The sequence below is a fragment of the Mus musculus genome, chromosome 6 (genome assembly GCF_000001635.26).
Source record: "Mus musculus strain C57BL/6J chromosome 6, GRCm38.p6 C57BL/6J".
Lineage (NCBI taxonomy): Eukaryota > Metazoa > Chordata > Mammalia > Rodentia > Muridae > Mus > Mus musculus.
This window is the reverse complement of record NC_000072.6, coordinates 94,196,830-94,215,876: the sequence shown is the minus strand read 5'-3', so window position 1 is coordinate 94,215,876 and position 19,047 is coordinate 94,196,830. Positions and strand designations below refer to the sequence as shown.

The 19,047-nt window shown below is 43.9% G+C and overlaps 1 protein-coding gene and 2 long non-coding RNA genes across 33 annotated transcripts in view; all 3 read left to right on the top strand.

Annotated features, from left to right (window-relative positions):
* Nucleotides 1-19,047, top strand: part of Magi1 (membrane associated guanylate kinase, WW and PDZ domain containing 1) — a 608,477-nt gene that overhangs the window by 68,053 nt on the left and 521,377 nt on the right. The gene's annotated exons all lie outside the window — the stretch shown is intronic.
* 4930511A08Rik (RIKEN cDNA 4930511A08 gene) overlaps nucleotides 1-19,047 on the top strand; it is a 104,520-nt gene that overhangs the window by 21,566 nt on the left and 63,907 nt on the right. The window lies entirely within an intron of this gene.
* Gm52867 overlaps nucleotides 1-19,047 on the top strand; it is a 39,890-nt gene that overhangs the window by 11,978 nt on the left and 8,865 nt on the right. The window contains exon 1 of the long non-coding RNA XR_003956333.1: nucleotides 1-19,047. This exon is cut by the window's left edge and continues 11,978 nt beyond it. This is a non-coding gene — a long non-coding RNA (predicted gene, 52867).

Genomic DNA, 19,047 nt, shown 5'->3' with positions numbered 1-19,047 from the left:
GCACTCTTTGTATCTGTAGTAGGTTTTGCCAAATTGCCCCACCTTTTATTTTTACTAACTGTGCACTGATGTACTTAAAGCCCCATTCCCTTGTTTTCTCACTGTTTTCTGTTCTATTCCTCATTTCTTCCTGACCCTTGGCTCAGGACTTCTCTTCAAGTGCCTGTTTTATCCTAGTCTGGGGAACACTTACCCCAAGGGGTGTGCCTAAGAAACCCTGCTAGTCTTCTTTGAGAACATGCCTGGATTCCCTCCATGGCAGGGTGATCCTGAAGACTCACCTTACCTCCTCCATGTCAGGGTGACCCTGGAGACTTCCCTCCAGCCGCTTCTCCCGTCCTCCTCTCCTCCCCTCCTCCCCTAGCTTTGGCAATCTCATCTGAGTAAGGCCCCTTCTGCACTTTTCCTCCATTCAGTGCCTGCCAGGCTTTTAAGAACAGGTTCTCATCTATGGTGCTGGTTACTTGGAGCCTATAAACTTGTCTTGGGTCTTTGCCAGTGCATAAAGATAGGCGCAGTTAGGCGCCCGCATTCCTTACCATTTGGAGCCAGAGGTGTCTGCTTGCATGTGCAGTGTCAGAAGACAGGTTCCCCTTGAGGCCTTTGGCCTGGTATTTCCACACACACTTGTGGTGGGTGAGGATTGCCCTCACTTGGCTGGCAGAGGACCCAGTCTGACAGTCTATTTGTTTCTTTTTCCTAGTCTTGGCCTCCAGATGGGGTACCCTATAACTTGATTCGGTGTTTACAGAGTTCGGCCAGGACACGCTTGGGAAGGAGAGTGTCTGGGAGGGGTCCTTCCAGCCTGCATTGCCGTGTTCCTTATTTAGAGCTCCTCACTCCCTTGCACTCTCTCTCTTCTGTTTTAAATGGTGACTCATACTCTAAGAAGTTATTTCATTTTAAAATTACTATATATATGTACATATATGAATGTATACATATGTATTATATATGCATATATTTATGTATGCATATATATTTATATATATTAATGTTTTACCTACAGAATATGTGCCTGGTGCCTAAAGAGGCCAGAAAAGAGTGTCAGACCCCCTCGGAATTAGAATTACAACTTACCGTGAGCTGCCATGTGGGTTCTGGGAACTGAACTCAGGTCCTCTGCAAGAGTGCAAATAGTCTTAACTGCTGAGCCATCTTCCCATCTACCCACTGTAAAAGTTTAAATGTACAGCGAAATCGAGAGATTTTTATAGTAGACCCTCCTATGCCTGATGTTTAGATTATGCCTCAGACTTTTACAAGGCTTGATTTGATGGGCCATCCGTCCGTCCCTCTAGCCTTCCTCTGAATTCTTTCACTAATGGAATGTTAAAGGCTCATGCACAGGTTGTTAGCAACTTATGCTTTGAAGTCAGACTAATGATGTTTGAGACCTGACTGCCCTGTGTTCCATCCTATGAAGTCTCAGAATATCTCTCTGCGCTTTAACATTATCATCTATGAAATGGAAGTAGCAGTAGTGACTTAATAGGGTTTCGTGAGAGTAAGTGAAGAAGTACATATAGATTACATTTACAACATGGTTTTAGTCATGTAGCATGTGTGAGATATAATAATAAATGACTTAAGATTGTGTGTGTTATAAAGCAGACAGGTTCCATGGACTGTGGGACAGGAGCAGCGATGTCCCTACCACTCTGCCTAGTACTTCATTTGTACCTCATCTTTGTTCTTCAGACCAGCCTTCAGCAGATCACCCTCACTTACACACGACCAAGTTGATGTTTAGTTGCTGCGTGCTGTGCAGCCGAGTCACTGGTCTGTTGGTCTGTCATGTTTTGTCTCGTGATTTGCATACTAGGCTTTCTATTTTAGTCCCATTCTACAGAATGAAGGATTTGTCTACAAGGTGGCAGAGGCTCTTGTAGTTGAAAAGCTTGTGCATCTGAATTGGGACAACAGGGAGACACATCAATGCACATTGCCCTTCAGGCGTGACCTTGGGTTCTTGAAGGTCGATCACTTTGTGATCTTGCCAAAATACCTTCCCGAACACTGAGTTTCTGGCCCAGTCTTCTTGTTGGGCTCTAGCTGATCTAGCTGGATCAGAATCACCTTGGGGTATTTTAATAGAGAGTCATTTGTCAACTGCTTGACATCTGGGGCATTCTGGGAGGAGGCGTTTCTTTAGGGTGTAAGTTATGGCTGTGTTACCATTTTCTGCCGTCATGCTGTAAAGACCAGGGGACTGTCTTTACTACTGTTTTTATTCAGATTCTTTTCCATGAATTCTCTGTTTTTGAAATTATACCAGAGAAGTGTCTTTTAGGTGTCAATATGCTTTTATGGGTTAGTAAGATGGCTTAGTCTGTAAGATGCTAGACATTGCAAGTCTGAACTCCACATAAAGGTGGAAGGAGAGACCCAACTCTGTAAAATTGTCCTCTGGCCTCCACACCTGTGCGGTGACGTGTGCACACCTCCTCCTGTTCACACATCACATGTCACACACACACACACACAATAAATATATCAATTAATTAAAAGAAAACTTTTATGCTCTGCTAACAGAATGTATTTGAGAGAGTCCAGCTTTTAATGGAACCCTTTGCTTTTATAGTTACCTTGTTTTTATGAAACTGGTTCTATGTCTGTACTTTATAGACATATCAGTTTTTACTTAAAAAATGTTCACTTGAAATACATCTAAATACATGAAATGAGTTTGTAAAAACGGGTGACGGTGAAATAGGAGAAGCAGCACTTTTTAATGAGTGAAGTATGAGAGTGGGTACAAATGGTGGAAGTTTTCCTAAGTGCTGATTGACAGGAGCCTTGGAGTTCATTCGTAGGTCTCTGCTGACAGTGGATGCTCTGGGCAGGGCAAGCATTACCATATTGCTGCATCTGTTTCAGAGGTGTTCAGTGGAAAGTCCTTTGCACACTGCATCTGTTTCTCAGCTAAGAAAAACACGTGCAGTTGGTTCGGCTTCTTTGGAAGGTTTTTAGAGTAAGGATAATTATGCCTTGGGGCCTTGGCCAACCCCACTTGCCTCTGGGAGGCAGTCCTTGGTACCATCAGCACTCAGAAAGAGGTGAGTTTGATGGAGATAGTTTCTAAAACTGTTTATTATTTGAAAACCTGTTCCTTTCCTCTATGACCTGACTGTCCAGGAGATGGAGCTTTTAATATCGGGAGAACTTGGAAGTAGCTCCTAAACCCCAGAGCACTCCGGGCTCACTGCTGGCTTGTCTGGATGGGAAAGAGTGGAGCGTGAGAGCAAGCCTGGTGGTGTATTTCGAGGAACCTGAGGTGGGAGTACCATTTGAAGCCCAAGTTTAATGGCAAGGCCCCATTGAAAAACAAATGTGGGGTAAGCTTATGGAATCCTCTGGAAATGAATCCTGGGTAAGCCTAAGGATTTGTATGATTCATAGGGATTGTATTTCAGGAGGAGAAGACGCACAGCTGCTTAGCAGGATCCATAGCTGGGTAAATGTTAAATAACCAGGAGTGTGGGAAGCAGCAGGAGCCAAAGGCAGGATCCTTATGGCCAGAGCCAGGTACTCACCGGTGAGGCCTTAACAGTTCAGGGAGCCTTGAAGATAGGGCTTTGCGGAGGTGTATAGTTACAGTTCCATTACTGTAAAAAGATACCATGACCAAGGCAACTCTTATAAAGGACAACATTTAACTGGGCTGGCTTACAGGTTCTGAGGTTCAGTCTATTATCATCATCAAGGTAGGAAGCATGGCAGCATCCAGGCAGGCATGGTGCTGAAGAAGGAGCTGAGAGTTCTATATCTAGATTGGTAGGCAGCCAGGAGAAGATTGGCTTCCTGGTGGTTAGGAGGGAGGTCTCTCAAAACCCACCCCCACACTTCCTCCAACAAGGCCACACATCCTAATAGTGCCACTTTCTGGGTCAAGCATATTCAAACCATCACAGGTGGTTTTTTGTTTTTGTTTTAAATTTGGGAGTGTACAAGTATATTCCTCTCATTAATGTGGAGTCCTTGCTTTCTTCTCTTTTCTTCCTGAGCAGGGATATGAGGTCATGTTGGGAACTTCAAGGCGATTTGAGATGAGCCCTTTTCTTTTGTAGGCATTTCCTTCCCCTTGATATTGGTGTCAGCATGTGACCTCTCCATGTAAGGAGCACACACCTCAGCTCCCTAGTCATTTGTCTTCCCTCACTAATGGACATTTAGAATTTTTTCATCCATCCCCCTCCCCCTTTCTCTTAGCTTTCTTTTTTAGAGACTGGCTATATTACCCAGGCCGGCTTTGAACCCTTGGGCTCCAGTGACAGTCCTGTCTCAGTAGCTGGGACTATAGGTAGGCGCCATTGTTCCCATCTCTAGTGGGCTTTATGTTAGAACCAGTGTCATTTTCAAGCAGAATTTAGAAGGCCTTGAACACAGCTCAGGTATCTGCCTATTGGACCAGACAAACCCACCTTGCATCTCTTCTTATCCTGTAACCACTGGTATAAAACGGGAGAAAAACGGCTTTTTGAATCCAATCATGGACGCTGTTCCAATCGTAGAAACGGCCTTTTCAAACCACTTAGCTGATTGCTCAGGTATGTTTAGTGCTAACCAAGCAATTTGCTGGAAGCTCCTTTTTTCCCTGAGTACAATGGGACATTCATGATGTTTATCTTTCAGAAACTTTATTAAAGAGAACCTAACAGGAAGGCTGGGAAAAGAGTGATGAAGCCTGTCTGTGTTGAAAGGTGACTTTTGAAGCATGTAAAAGGGCAAGAATGGATGTCATTCTCTGTTCATTTCAGCTGCTGACTGGACCAAGTACAAGGACCGCTGTCCTCTGCAGGGCACCCTTGAAGCGCATGCCCAGCCAATATCTCCATCCTTGCTGTGTTCTAAGGTGCCCAGCACGGCAGGCTGTTAGTCACCCATGTAGAATGCATTATTGTTCAGTGCATAGTTTTGTTACATTTCTGAGTTTATCATAAGGAATCTTCATGATCCACGTCATGTTTACAATGCTGATAGTGTACAGTACAGTTCCTAATGCTTACTTGTTCACTCTTGCCTAAGGAACTCAAGATGAAAATAATAGCAGCGTCATAGCCTGGGGAGGGACGAGATAAAGAACTGAATACATTCAGAGACCTCTGGGAAGTGTATTGTGGGTAGGTAGTAACACACCCAGGGTGACTTTATTTCTATAAGTTTATGTTGAATAATTCTTTTCACCAGACAGAGATTACATAATTTTGGTGGTCTTTTGATATATGCATCCATGTGCACACATATGGAGACCCCAAAACGACATCAGGGGTTTTCTTCTATTTTACTTTACTTTATTATTATTTTTTTAATATAGGGGTTTTCATTGATTCAGAAGCTTACCATTTTACCGTCAAGTTTCTCCAATTTACCAATCAATCTGTCCAAGCAGCAGGACCAGGCCTGTTGGGTTATTTCATAGTCAGTCTGTTACACAATTTCGAATGCATTTCAACAAATGGATGTAGCCTGCCGCAGGAGGACACTATCAGATGGAAAAGCCAATGCTCTTGATCCCCTTCCTGTAATTGAAAGTGTGACGTCATGGAAATGGAAAAGACTGTGTTGGGATTTCATGGTCGCTTAAAAGGTAATGGGAATTTAGTTCTCTTAGTCAGTCATTCAGCTTGCCTGTTAGTGTTCGAGTCCCTGCCGGTCAGACTGGTCTGAGACAAATGAGACAAGGTGCAGAGAGTCAGGGAGACCTGTTATTTTCAGTAAGCACAGAGGGAGGACATATGTGTAACCCAGGCATTTGGACTCATTTCTCAGATGCTTGTTTGTTTTCGTGGGATGCAGGGTCTCGCTATGTGTCCCTGGCTGCCCTGGGACATACTCTAGACCAGGCGGACTTCAAACTCACAGAGATCCACCTGCTTCTGCCTCCCCAGTGTGGCGTGCATCACCAAACCTGGCTCCTCTGAAGTCTTTTTACTTGTGGGTCTGTAGGAACAAAAATGGTGAGTTATATAGAAACAAGGTGTGTGTGTGGGGGGGGGGCGGGGAGACTTACTAGATGGAGTGGGGGAATTAAGATGGGAGAGGGGTGAGAACCCTCCCTGCATAGCTCTACGTAATGGAAGCAGTGGGAATATTTAGGGCGATGAGGTTTCTAATTCCAGCTTGGAACTTTGGTGGTTTAGCCTCTGTGGTTTTAGGCTGCGATGCTGTAATTAACATAATTAGGTACCTTTCTCCCCTTAGAGTTAGTTGTTCCCTGGGACAGAGCACCTTCTCACTTGATGACCCAAGGACCAGAGACATGTCCCTCTTCTTTAAGTTGTTGTATGTGTTGGTTGGTTATAGGCAAAGACATGTCTGTCCACCCTCCCCCAGATCTCTTCTCCACAGATGTCAAAACCCTGATGAGGAATCTGTGAAATGTGAACTCTGACTTGATTGCGGAGGTTTAGTGAAGCAGCTGGAGAGTTTCAGAAAGCTAAGCGGGATAGTCTAGACATCACTTTCTTATCTCTCCTGGCCTTTCTGGGGGTTTTCCACAGTGGGGGTCCAGGCTCAGGAAAACTGGCTTAACTGACAAAAGCCTCATCTGGAACAAGTTTAGACCAGTCTCAAAAAGTATAGGGTTATGGTCCCTTGTGTGAGAAGAACAGAAAACAAAAAAATGTTAGTTTTGATATTAAAGATTTATTTTTTGTAGTCACGAGCAAGATGTGTGTCTACATAAGATTTTGTCTGCTACTTGTGTGCAGGTGCTCATAGACGCCAGAGGAATTGATTATCTGGACCTAGAGTTTTAGGCTTGTATGAGCTGTGTGTTGCAGGTTGTAGGTATCGAACCTTGATCCTTTGTTAGATGAGTAAGCACCCTAACCACTGAGCCATCTCTACAGCCCTACTTTTGGTATTAAAAGAGAATTTAGGGAGTGGAAATATAGTTCAGTTGATGCGTAGTATAGCATGCATAGTTTGATGACAGACACCTATGACGGTAATACTTGACTAGAGTCCTGGATGGAGGCAGGATGGTCATAACTCACCTCTGAGGTTATCCGAAAATTCAGAGTGAGCTTGAAACCAGTCTGGGCTAGAGACCCTGTCTTATAAAGACAACGGGGCAAAGAAAGGAAAGAGAGAGAAAAAACATAGAGTTTCTCGCCTATCAGGCCTTTATTAGTGTTCATTATACATAGACATTGTACCATGCATTGATGTATTCTTATGGACAAAGGAATGATATATTGTTGTGATTCGAATAATTTTTGTAAAGGAAATACGTTGTAAGACAGCCGAAATGTAGGGGACATAATGAACTGGAAGATAGGTCAGGGAAAGTCTGAACTCAGTAAGTTTGAAATATTTTTGAAATTAACCAAATGGAGGAGATAGAGAATCAAGCTACTTCAGATTCTCTGTACCTTTGGCCACTATGCCCTTCAGAAACTTCCAGAAATGGAAATGCTATTTGTGCCCTGGCAGTTGTCAAAACAATGATCTCTTGCCTATAATAGCCAAGGGACAGAATATGTACTTTCTCCCTAGGACCATGGGCGTTGGCTATTTTACCTTAAATATATGTGCCAAAGTACCTAGGATGTTGTCGCTTCCGGTATGACTGTTGGAAATGTCTCACTGTGCCAGGCTGCAGGCCCCAGGCTGTATCCTCTGCTTTTCTTAGTGACGATCTGAGAATGCTCAGTTTCTAACCAGAGTGAGGCTGTTTTGTGTCAGACAGTTAACTGCCTGCTGGTGCGATAAACCCTAAGCACTCTGTCTAGAAGGCTTTTCTCAAGATGGATGGTACATATGCCCCTTTGATGCCACAATAAGCAGATCTTTATTTGCTATAAACATAGTATAAAAGAGTGCCAAGCTAAGCTTTGAAGACTGCAGTAATCTCTCCACAGTGGTTTGCCTATGTGAGAAGGTCTGGGCTAGTTTTAGTGTACCCCAGCTTGTGCTTCGTTTCCCTTGAGCTTGTCTTAAGAATTCCATTTAGATGTTGAAGTTTCATGAATGTCTTTCTTTGAGTTTTACATGAGTGGGGTCAGGGAGAGGGAAGCAGTCCCATTATGATGGCATATATAAGAGCTGACATAGCATGAGTCAGCCCACCTGGGCTAGTGGCAGCTCAAGGAGAACCTGAAGCAACCACACCCCCCTTTTGGCTCCACCCCTTGTCATGAAATAGGACCACCATCCTGACCCCAGCCTCAGTGGTGGGTGAGTTTTATGAACCTTGAAAGTTTATATGAACAGATGAATTTGGTATGGAATCTTTTATTCCTGATTTTTACTTCTTGCTGTGTTGTTGAGGATCACTGTAGCATGTAGGCTCAGATGAGTCTCTTATTTTTGTTGATAATTGTAGCATACGTATGTTTATATTTCTTTATGTGCTCTACGTTGTGTGTGTGCACACACGTGTACCTGGGTGTGGTAGGCAGAAGTTGATGTTTGGTATGTTCCTCAGTTGCTCTCTTTTGTGAGACAGGGTCTCTTGATGGTTGCCCCAGGGGTCTTCTTGCTGCCATTGTGGATGTCTGCAGCTGTACCTGGCCTTTTGCATGCGTGCATGTCCAAGCTCAGGTCCTCGTGCTTGTGTGGCAGGCACTTCACTGACTGAGTCATCTCCAGCCCCATGCATTCTAGTTTGGTGACATTGTGTTGTATGGTTTGGGACTGTTAGAAAGAAGGGTATGGTGTTGGCATATACCTGTGTGTTTATTTCTCTGGGGTCTACCTGATTATATACTGTGCATTTCTCTAACTTCAGTAGATAGTTCCAAAGCATGCGAAGTATGCTTCATTGTGGTTCTACCTCATGGTCCACCAGCAGCATCTTCATTTTCACTGTTCAGCATCCTTATTGTAATTTGTTTTTTTAAAAACAGGTGGGTTTTTTGGGTAGGCCTACAGATTGGATTCAGGGCCTGGCACATAGTAGGCCAGCACTCTGTCTCTGGCCCTGGACATTATTTACTTTTATCCATTTAAAGAGAAGGGTGCTTATAAGCCTTTGAATTGATGTGTCACACTGAGAGAAGTGAGGAGGCTGCGGACAGAGCTCAGTGGTAGCTTGCTTCGCATGTCCACAGCCATGGCTTGAACCTAGTGTACTCGAGGAAGCATGCACACAGAGAGCAAGAGAGAGATGGACTGAGAGGCTGATTGAGGTTTGGAGTTTAAGGAGTTTGAATTTACCTAAGGCCTCCCACTGAACGATGCCCATGAGGTGATTATTTGAGGCTGTAATGTTAGTGTTAGGATCTCAGCCTTTGGAGTCTGGCACACTATGGTCCAAATGCCAAGGGCTAAGTTATATGATCTTGACACATTTTAACCTCTGTGAGCCTCAGTAGTCCTTTTAGCAAAATGGGAATCATTTAAAATTCCTCAAGAGTGGGTACAAGTGAGTGCTTCCTTTGTTGCTGGCCTTGTTCATTTTAACGGAGGGCTGATATGCTTGATCTAAGTGCAGAAGTGCCCGTTTCACTGCTTTGGAATACTCCAGTATTTGTTTGTTTCATTTTAATTTTCACGGAAACGGTTATTTCACGGAGAGTATCCAACACCAGAACCCTTGCATCCATTCTGGAGCTGCCATGTGAGCTTGTGTGTGTGTGTGTGTGTGTGTGTGTGTGTGTGTGTGTGTGTGTGTTGAAGGACATCTTGAGCCCCGGGGCGCTGTGGATGCGTCTGCATTTGACACAGGACAGCAGAGAAGGAAGTGGCGCCTGGCTGTATTTTGAGGAGTTTTATTTTTCCTTTGTCAGGTCTTTGCATCCTCCACTGAAAGCAAAACAAAGCCCCTGCCGCCTGCATAAATATTGTGACTGGCAGCTCCAGGCTTGCTGCTGTCCTTTTCCCCTTTCCTACAATTGCCTAGTGACTTAGGGAGGCACAGTAAAGCTCCATTGTCATGCTGGTGTTTGAAAGGTGACCTTGCAATGCCTGAACTAAAAAAATGGTGATCTCAAGAAAAATAAGAAAAACAGTTACTTTCTTTGGAGAGAAATTGAGGGGCATTTGATGGGGAAAGAGAGGGCCTTTCCTCCCTGACACCCAGGTTATTGTACTCTGCTTCTGGGTCTCAGAGAAGACAGACAGTGGAAAACTTGTGCAAGGTAGCAGGCACTTGGTACCTTCACCTGAGCATTTCCCTACTCATTTTTACTTGAGAAGCAGAACATGCCAGAAGTCTGGTTAGGAGAGCAGGAAGGAGTGCCCTCATGATATCTTCACGTAGAGTTTGACTTAGAGAATTCCATTTGTAATTAAGTTTTAGTTTCATTTTTTTTAATCAGTTAAAAAGATTGTTTAAGATAATTTCATTTTCTCCTTTTTTAAAATTCATATTCCCCCTTTCTATTTTTATGCCTGTGTCTTTCTGTGTCTCTCACATCTTTCTTTCAAAAATATAGGGGAAGAGAAGTGGAGGGAGAGGGAACACACCAGGGATGGATGGATGGATGGACGGACGAATGATAGATACACTGGTGTCTGAATTCATACAACAGGAAAGGATCCCTTTATATAACTTTTTACTGCTTGATTTTGAGCAAACTTCATCATACCTTTAAGTTTCAATTCTTTGTCTCTCAATGGAGACAATGATTATTTCATTTGTTGTGGAGGTTCTGACAGAAAATGACAACCACATGAATTTCAAGAATAGGCGCAACTGGCTGTGCCTAGCATGTGCTCTGTGTCAGTTTCTATTCTGAATCCGTGGGCGTCCTCAGTTCTTTCTGCCCTCAGCACTGCCCTGAGGGTTGCGAAGTCTACTCAGTGGTGAGGAAACCAAGACGGCTCCTGTTAAAGGGACTTGGCTATGATCACTCAGTTACTGTGTAATAGGGTTGGCATTTAAATGAGGAGTGCTTTAGTCTAGAGTCTGTGTCCTTACATATAACACACCTCCTGCACACCGTCCATCCTGTCACACAAACCCACTCCTTCTCCCTGGAGATAACCATCGTTCTTTCAGCATCACTTCCTATGTGATTGGAAGCAACCGGTCTGGTGTGTACCACCTACAGCATGTGCATCCTACTTTGTTTTGTGATGGACTGTTAGGATCTGTAGCTCTGCCCCGTGGCCCGAGATCAGTCAAGATCACTCTAAAAGAAAGCTAGGCCACACTGAGCTTGGGCCTGTGTGTCGCACCCCCCACCCACAAAACCCCCACTCCCAACTAGCTTCTGAGGAAAACTGTGGCAAACAAAGGCCTTCGGAGGTTTTCTGAAACATGAATGCAAACTCAAATTTCATTTTGCTCCCAAAATGTTATTACCTAAAATCTTGAAAAATATTTTCTTTTAGGGTTATTTCCACAAGGTTGTTAATCTGAAAATGATCCAGGCCTAACAGGCCTGACTTTCTGCCCCTTGCTTTGGGCTGGAGAGTGGTGGCTGAGGTTGAATGGTGGTGGAGGAAATGAACTCATTTAATATTACACCTACCATTGGGATATGTCACCTCAGAGAGGGATGCTATGTCCCACAGCCAAGGCGAAACTTTTAAAGTCGTCCACTTTTAAAAAGAGCAGCATGTCTGCAAAGTCACAAATGTGCATTGGCCATCACCCTAACCAGGGTTGTCTCTCGAGATGGATGCTATTGTGACATTTTTCTCCTCTCTGTTTCCATAGCTGGCACTTGACAGTCGTCTTATTTTCCTTTCCTTGTCGTAGACACTGCTAGCTCAAGTGCTCCTGTGTTGTGAGGTCCTTGTCTAAATGAGGCTTATCAGGCCCCGTGAGTCTTGCACAGCAGAGACAAAACTTCGCCTGTTCCTGGTTGGGAGAGGAATGTGGCTGGTTCACCTGCCTCCCTGGATACACCTGTAGGGCTGGTTCCCCTGCAGACACCTTACTGCTGAATCTGTAACTCAGCCAGGGTTTGCTCTCCCCTGGCAACTCAGTGTCAATAGTGACAGGAAGCAGAGGGACTGAGGTTTCTGTGTTGTTTTTTTTTAACCTCCTGCTTAAGTCCCAGATATGTGTGCAATCTCTCTTACTCTGGTGTGGTAAAGTCGAAACTCGGCTTATCACTGGCCTGAGAGTCTCTGGGAACATAACTCTAGATAAGGTGGGAAAAAAATGCCATAGAAAGTTAATCTTTGCTCACAAAGAACACTGCTCTCTTTAATTGGCTAGGCTGTGACTAGGTGAGGGGGTGGGTGTGAGGGAAGCCTTCCATCCCTCCCGTGGGCAGTTTGGAAGCAGGAAGGAGTCGTCTGAGGGTTTATGTTCTTACTAGGTGTTACCTGCTTCTTGAGAAAATCCCAGGCAGCCTGGTTCTGCTGGAATCCCAGTCTTGTGACCTTGTACTTAACCTTTCTCTGAGCCTTAGTTGTTTGGTCTATGAAAAGGGAATGACTGAAGGTGTGCAACGCTGAAGGTAGGATTAAAGAGGTGATATTTGCATTCCTCAGCACGGCACCTGGCACGCAGTATTCCACAAGAGATTGCAGATGGAAACCAACAGTGAGAATTATACACAGTGCCGTTGATATTTATGTGGTCTTCTTGCTTACTAAATATTCTAGCATACACGTTGCTCACATGGGTTTAAATAATTGCTTATTGCTACAGAATTTTATTTCTCTCAAATTTACTGCTCCCAAAGTTCTTCCTGTTCGTTTGGCAGAACACAGAAGTTTGAGGCAGGGGCGGGGGAACACAGCCAGCGCAAGCTCTTTCCTTATCTTGGTTTGGCTGTGGTCAAATGCAAGTGCTGCGAATCATCAATATCGTAGTCACCGGATTGGGCCCCAGCGATAGAGACCCCTTGACAGAATCTCCAGGTAGTAAAGAAGCAAGCCTGGCCTGGAGATCATGGGGCCGCAGGAGGCCTGTGGGTAGAAATTAGGGGAGCCATCGATTTGGGAAGAAAACATGGTATCCATAGCTTCACTATGGTGCAGGTGTGGTGCAGGTGAACTTGAGTTTCCTCTCAGCTCTGAGTACAGGCAGAATGGGATAATCAGGGCGCTCTGCCAGGTCATCAGCAGGACTCCGAGATTTTTAAATACCTTGTAGTATTATTTATACCTTAAACAGTCATAAAGCAGGCTGACACGTAGCTCAGGCTAATCTCAGACTTAGGTTGTAGCAGTAGCAGAGGGTGGCCTTGAACTGATCCTTCTCCTTCTCAAATGCTGGGATTACAGGCGTATACCACCATGCCAAGAGGCCTTCTGCGTCTACCCCCCCCCCCCAAGAGATGGCAATACTCACCAAGTTCAGTCTTATGATCCCTCAGGGATTTTATTAAGAAAACACATTTCTGTATTGTAAATTTATTTTACAAGTACTTTAAAAAGCCGTATTTCAGTATAATTGCTTTCCTTTGTTCTTTTACACATTTTATTTTACTTATTTATAAATTCTGAGCAGTACCCATAGGACCCATAGGCTTTACAAACTACCAAAGGCATGCATGTACAAACAAACAGCGTGGTTGTGTAGTGAAAGCTAGAATGAATTGGCTTACTTTTAAAAAAATTTTTTTTCATGTGTTTGAGTGTTTTGCTTACATAGATATTATTATACACTATGTGACTGTGGAACACAGAGAGTCCAGAAGAGGGAGACACACACATGCTCTGGAACTGGAGTTACAGATGGCTTGTGGGTGCTGGGAATCCCATCCTGGTTCTTTGGAAGAACAGCCAGTGTTCTAACTGCCAAGCTTTCTCTCCCTGATTTGCTTCTTTAGAAGTGGATCTATCCAATATCAACATATTTTGAATTGCATGCAGTCTGAACATTCCTAGCTAGGTGTGGTGGTGCAGGCCTTCCTACCTGGGAGGTTGAAGTGGGAAGTTTCTAAGTTTAAGGCCTGCTTGTACAATAGAGTGAGATTCTAACTGGGGAGGGGTGGGGAACGACTTGGTCAAAAATCTCCCAGAGACTGAAATGGGCTGGGGATGGGCAGTGGCGGAGTAAAAAAGAGCAAAAGAAGTGAGTTAAATTAATATTAGTAATGTTGTTTTACTCAAATGATTATGTGTGAAATACTATTTCAGTAGGTTGGCTCTAGTAAAAGTTAATTGTGAGATATTTCGTTTGTTTTCTTACCATGAATGCTTGAACCAGGTCTGGCTTATATTTGGGTGGTGCAGGTTCGCGGCTACTCTGTCTACATGTGATAGAATTTCCCTTGAAGCGTGGATTCATGTCCTCCCAGCCCAGTGCACTTGCCTGTTATTTGCTTACACCAAAATGATGGAAGATGAACAAAATGAGCATTAATTTTTTAACCATAAGAGCTACAGGTTGGGGGTCCTCATGGTTGCTGGAGGTTGCAGTTGATGCCGATGGATTGTGCTGCTCTGGAGTCTAGCTGGACCTGGAACCTTCCCAGCAAGCACAGTGGTTGAACAGAGTGCTGTGGGGGTAGCCTGAGGAAGCTCTCCCATTCTGTTCTAGTATGTTTAGCAACACCAGTGTGTGTTCAGAGCCTTCTTTGAGCTCTGTTCGGCATTCTCCCTGCCCAGAGCCAGACATGATGTCCAGTTACCACAGTACCGAGCTGTTTTGGTGCCTTTTGCAAGGCCTTTGATGGATTAGAGGATAATTCACAAGTTTTTGGAAATGACTCTTACTGTTTTCTTAAACAATCTCTGGTGCTAAAATGAGCATGGTTTACATAGAGGACGTTTGGTATTTTGTTTGTATTCCTCTCCCTGAAGGTGCTTGAGTGGGGTGGGGTTGTGGTTGAAATGATTTACTTCATTTAAGTGTTATTGGACAGGGCAGGGTACAAGGCTGTTTTGGGAAGATTACAAATCCAAGATTGGCATTTGGACCACACAAGTTGAGTGAGACCTCTTCAAGGGTACTTTCTTACATTAGAAATGTTTTGTCCCTCCTGTGAGTGTTTTTCTGAACTCCAGACAGCCAACTGATTACGCACTTGGACAATCTAGCTCTTGTCTGAGATTCCTGAGAGACTCACAGCCCGAGGGGAGGTGGTGTGGGAATGAAACTCAAGACCATCCTTGTGGGTACTGGGTCAAAAATCTCCCAGAGACTGACATCGTGGTTTATTCTTTTTATGCATTTAAGCATAATAAATCCTTGGGAAAGGGATTTTGCGAAACAGTTATCACAACAAAGCTTTAGACATAGTTACAATAAAACTCCCTAGCAAGGTAGCAACGTACCTGTGACCCGTATAGTAAGAATGACTTCTATTGGCTGATAAACAGAGCTCTGGGCTGGGGCCTTTTTCCAAGGGATGATTCTATTCATTGAGAAACAAAGCCCAGTATTAGGTCCTAAATAATTAGGGGATTGAGGGGGTTAAGGAGGATGCTTGCTCCTAATAGAATAGCTAAGGCTCACCACGTTGTCAGACACCATTTACTGCAGCCTTCCAGGTGAGAGGCTGCCATTCATTTCCTTCCTTGAAGAAAGCAGAAGTCTGGCTCCTCTAATGCTTTCTGATTAAAATGTATAAAGTGTTACAAAAATATGAATCGGTAATGTTGCCAGTTCTGATCCACTATAAATACAGCACTAGGTCCTACACTTAAAAGTTGGGAGAGAGAGGAGTACTGGTGAGAAGCAGAGAGAGGAGACGTCTACATTGGGAAGAACAAGGAATCAAAGGACCTGGTGATCTCCCAAGTCCATGTTCAGCCCGACATTGACCTATCATTCCTTAGTTTCAGGTCTGTCCTGCTAGGTGGTCTCATGAACTGTCCGAACTCTGTGCTGCCCTAGGGTGTTAACCTTGCTGTTTGAGAGTAAGACCATTGTCACAGTTTAAAGGCAAAATTGAAGCAAGCTTTAATTAAGCTGGCCAGGTTGATGGGTTCTCTCTGGGTTTCTAGAAAATGGCCATGAGTCATTCCTTGCAGAGGCTTGAAAAGGCAATCCCACAAGGCCACTATATTTCCCATCAGGTCTAGTTCAGGACAAGCATATATCCTGACATATTTCCTGCCTACGTACCTCCTGCCTACATCCAATCAGGGGCAAGCATACATCCTGACTTATTTCTTGTCTACATATCTCCTGCTCACATGTGATCAAACACATCCTCTTGTTATCTCCCAAAAACAATAGCCTCCAGCCTTTCAGGAAGTATTTGTCCTTGGGCAAGGGGCTTACAAGTTAGAGGACTTTTTGTTTCATAGATCTGCCAGGCACAGTAATTTAAACTTAAATACGAAATGTTGCCTTTCACAAGGGTCCAACCTTCCATCCCTCCAGCATGGGATTCCTGAAGAGATTTTAGTCTTTGGGGGTCCCTTGTGTTGATAGTCTAATAACTGAAGGGAGGGTGTAAATGTATCTCTTCACCTGACAGGACAGTTATTTGTGTCACTCAGAATATGACACTTGAAGAACTCTTGTCTGTCTTGTGTACCTGGTGGCATGTTTCGTGTGTGCAGACTCTGAGCTGGTTGTTGACTGTTAAACTGCAGCATCCAGGAGGGAATAAATGGTGCTTTTTTGCTCTTGAGGAAATGTAGTCTTGGTAAAGTCCCAGTAGGAACTTGGAAATCACCTTTGCTGAAGGGCATCGGCTGCTTGTCTGTGACCATAATATAACTAAAATTCAGAAATAAGATGTGGCATCTCAGTTTCATTTTGCATCTGCCCTGTTGTTTTAGGTCAGCCACCTGTTCACTTCTACTTTTAGGCCTGTTAACTATGCAGAGAGAGTATGTCTAAAAAACCAGTGATGTATAGCATCCTTCATTCTTCAAGACTCAGGCACAAATTTATAAGGAATTGAGGTGTCTTGAGGTAAACTTTTACAGTGTCCGATTCCAGACACCCAGACAATTCATAATGGACTTCTCCATTCTCCACCCCTCTCCGCCCCATAAGCCTGAAGTCACCTTGAGTTCCAGGAGCAGCAGAGCCTTGGAGGATGGAGATAGCCACAAGTAAGAACAGTTATCTATGATGGTGAGGCTGCGTCCTTTGGTTATGACAGGAATAGGCATCTCGAAGACGACTGACTTGCGGATCCATCGTGAGACAGTGATCAACTGGACCACACCTTGACCAAGACTGCTTAGTTGTGCTTGCCTCTTGCCCCTGGCCTCAGTTCCACCCCCCACCCCCATTTAATCTAAAGTTCCCCTCTGTAACCTGAGGATGATCTTGGGGGATCACTGTCTCTTTTATTGTTAAATTTCTTTTCTCTGCTTTTCAGTACCACTTTCTCTCTGTTTGGTGAGTTGGGGTGAATAGCTGAGCCTGCCTTTTAGGGGATTCTGTCCTAAAGACCCCAGTTGTGAACTTCAACAATAATAATGGACAATTCCAAATGATGATTTAGAAAGACGAATCCTTTTGCTAATTTTCTATTTAATCTACATTGAATAGAAACATCAATTCTTAGCCAACCCGTAGCAGTAATAACAAACAGCTGTTGACATTTATACAGTTATTCAGCACATACTTGCTGGGTATGTACTGTGTCAGGTGTATTACTAGAATACAGCAAGACAAAATGCTGGGTATGGAGTGTGCTCATATGGGTGTATTCTGCAGGTGTTAGGACAGCTGATGGAGTATGTTTGTATGGGTGTATTCTGTAGGTGTTAGGGCATAGCAGATAGACTTTGACTTGGGCCAAAGCAGTTGGATTTTCCATCCCATGCTGCGGATTGAACCACACTTTTGATTCTCTTTGAAATGAGTGACCATTTATATCCTTGTCTGATAGAAGTGGGCTTAGGAGATGATAAATGGTGTGAAGGCCTAGAGTGTCATGACTAAGGGGGACACCTCAATGGAATGACATTGTCTTTGCATGCTATGTTCTCTGTGTTTCTTGTTCTTCATTCTTGTTGCTTTCAACTGCTGGGTTCTGGGCAGTGGGAAGAGCCTGGATGATTCACTCCCTTCATTTTGGTTTGAGACATAAATCATCAAGCCTCGTGATTCATGGGGACATCACCCTCATAACTTGTCATATTTGTTTTTCAAATAAGGACTGTGTTTTTATGATGTTGAAAGTAACACATTTTAATAGTTCCTTAAACAGTATATAACTTAGCATGCACAGCACTTAAAAACTGCATTGAAATCCTTGCTTAGGACTCTGGTTCTTTGACAGCTTTTTAGAATAAGCTAAGCTGGTTTTAACTGTATTCTTACCTTTTAAAGAAAATCTAATATTTACGTTTGGAGTAAGATATTTTTGGAAGGTCAGTAATGTTGACCTTCCCAGAAATTTGTTGGTTTATGGGTTCGAGTAAGGGCTTTGGAGTATCTTCTAAACAATGTTTAGTCCTGTTTGGCTAAGCCATTTAGAGTCCAGCATGATCAAGGGGCAAAAGCCCTGGGCATTTTATTCAGGTTCTGACAGCAGGGTGTGGTTTCAACAATGAGGAAGGGTTTATGAAGGAAACGTTAAAGAAGGGTGAGGTGTATGCTTTATCTCAGACTGCGCCAGGGTAGCTTGGTATTTTGTCTTTAGTCCTTTTTTCCCTCCACAGGAGGTGACAAGCTAGAGTATGCATGTATTGAACCGAACTGCTTACAGGGCTCTCGGATCGAGTTGAGTGTTAGCAGAGAGAAGACACTACATTGGTTTTGATGCCATTGCTGATTAGTGTGTTCATGGGAAGCTGCCCCAGTCAGAATGAGCATTGGATGGCCTCTGTCAGTGCAGCACACCTTATAGATCGTGTTTGCGGTGGTGGCGGTGGTGTGTATGGGTATACGTATGGGTGTGTGTAAGAGACGGGGAAGGAAAGAGAGAGGATACATGTATGTCATGGTACTCATGTGAATGTTGGGTCTAGCATTTATACCTTATATGAGGTGTTATTTCTTGTACGGGTGTGTGTGTGTGTGTGTGTGTGTGTGTGTGTGTGTGTGTGTGTGTCTTTGCATTAGTTAGGCTAGCTGCCTTTTAAACTTCTGGAGATTCTCCTGTCTCTAAGTCTTTCATCTCCTCATAGATGTACTCTCCGGTTATAGATGCTCATCGTCCTGCATTCAGTTTTCACCTGGATTCTGGGTACCAAACTCAAGTCATCAGGCTTTGTGAAAAGTGCCTTTGCCCTTGAGCCATCTTCCCAGTGCTCCTTACTGTTACTTAGAAG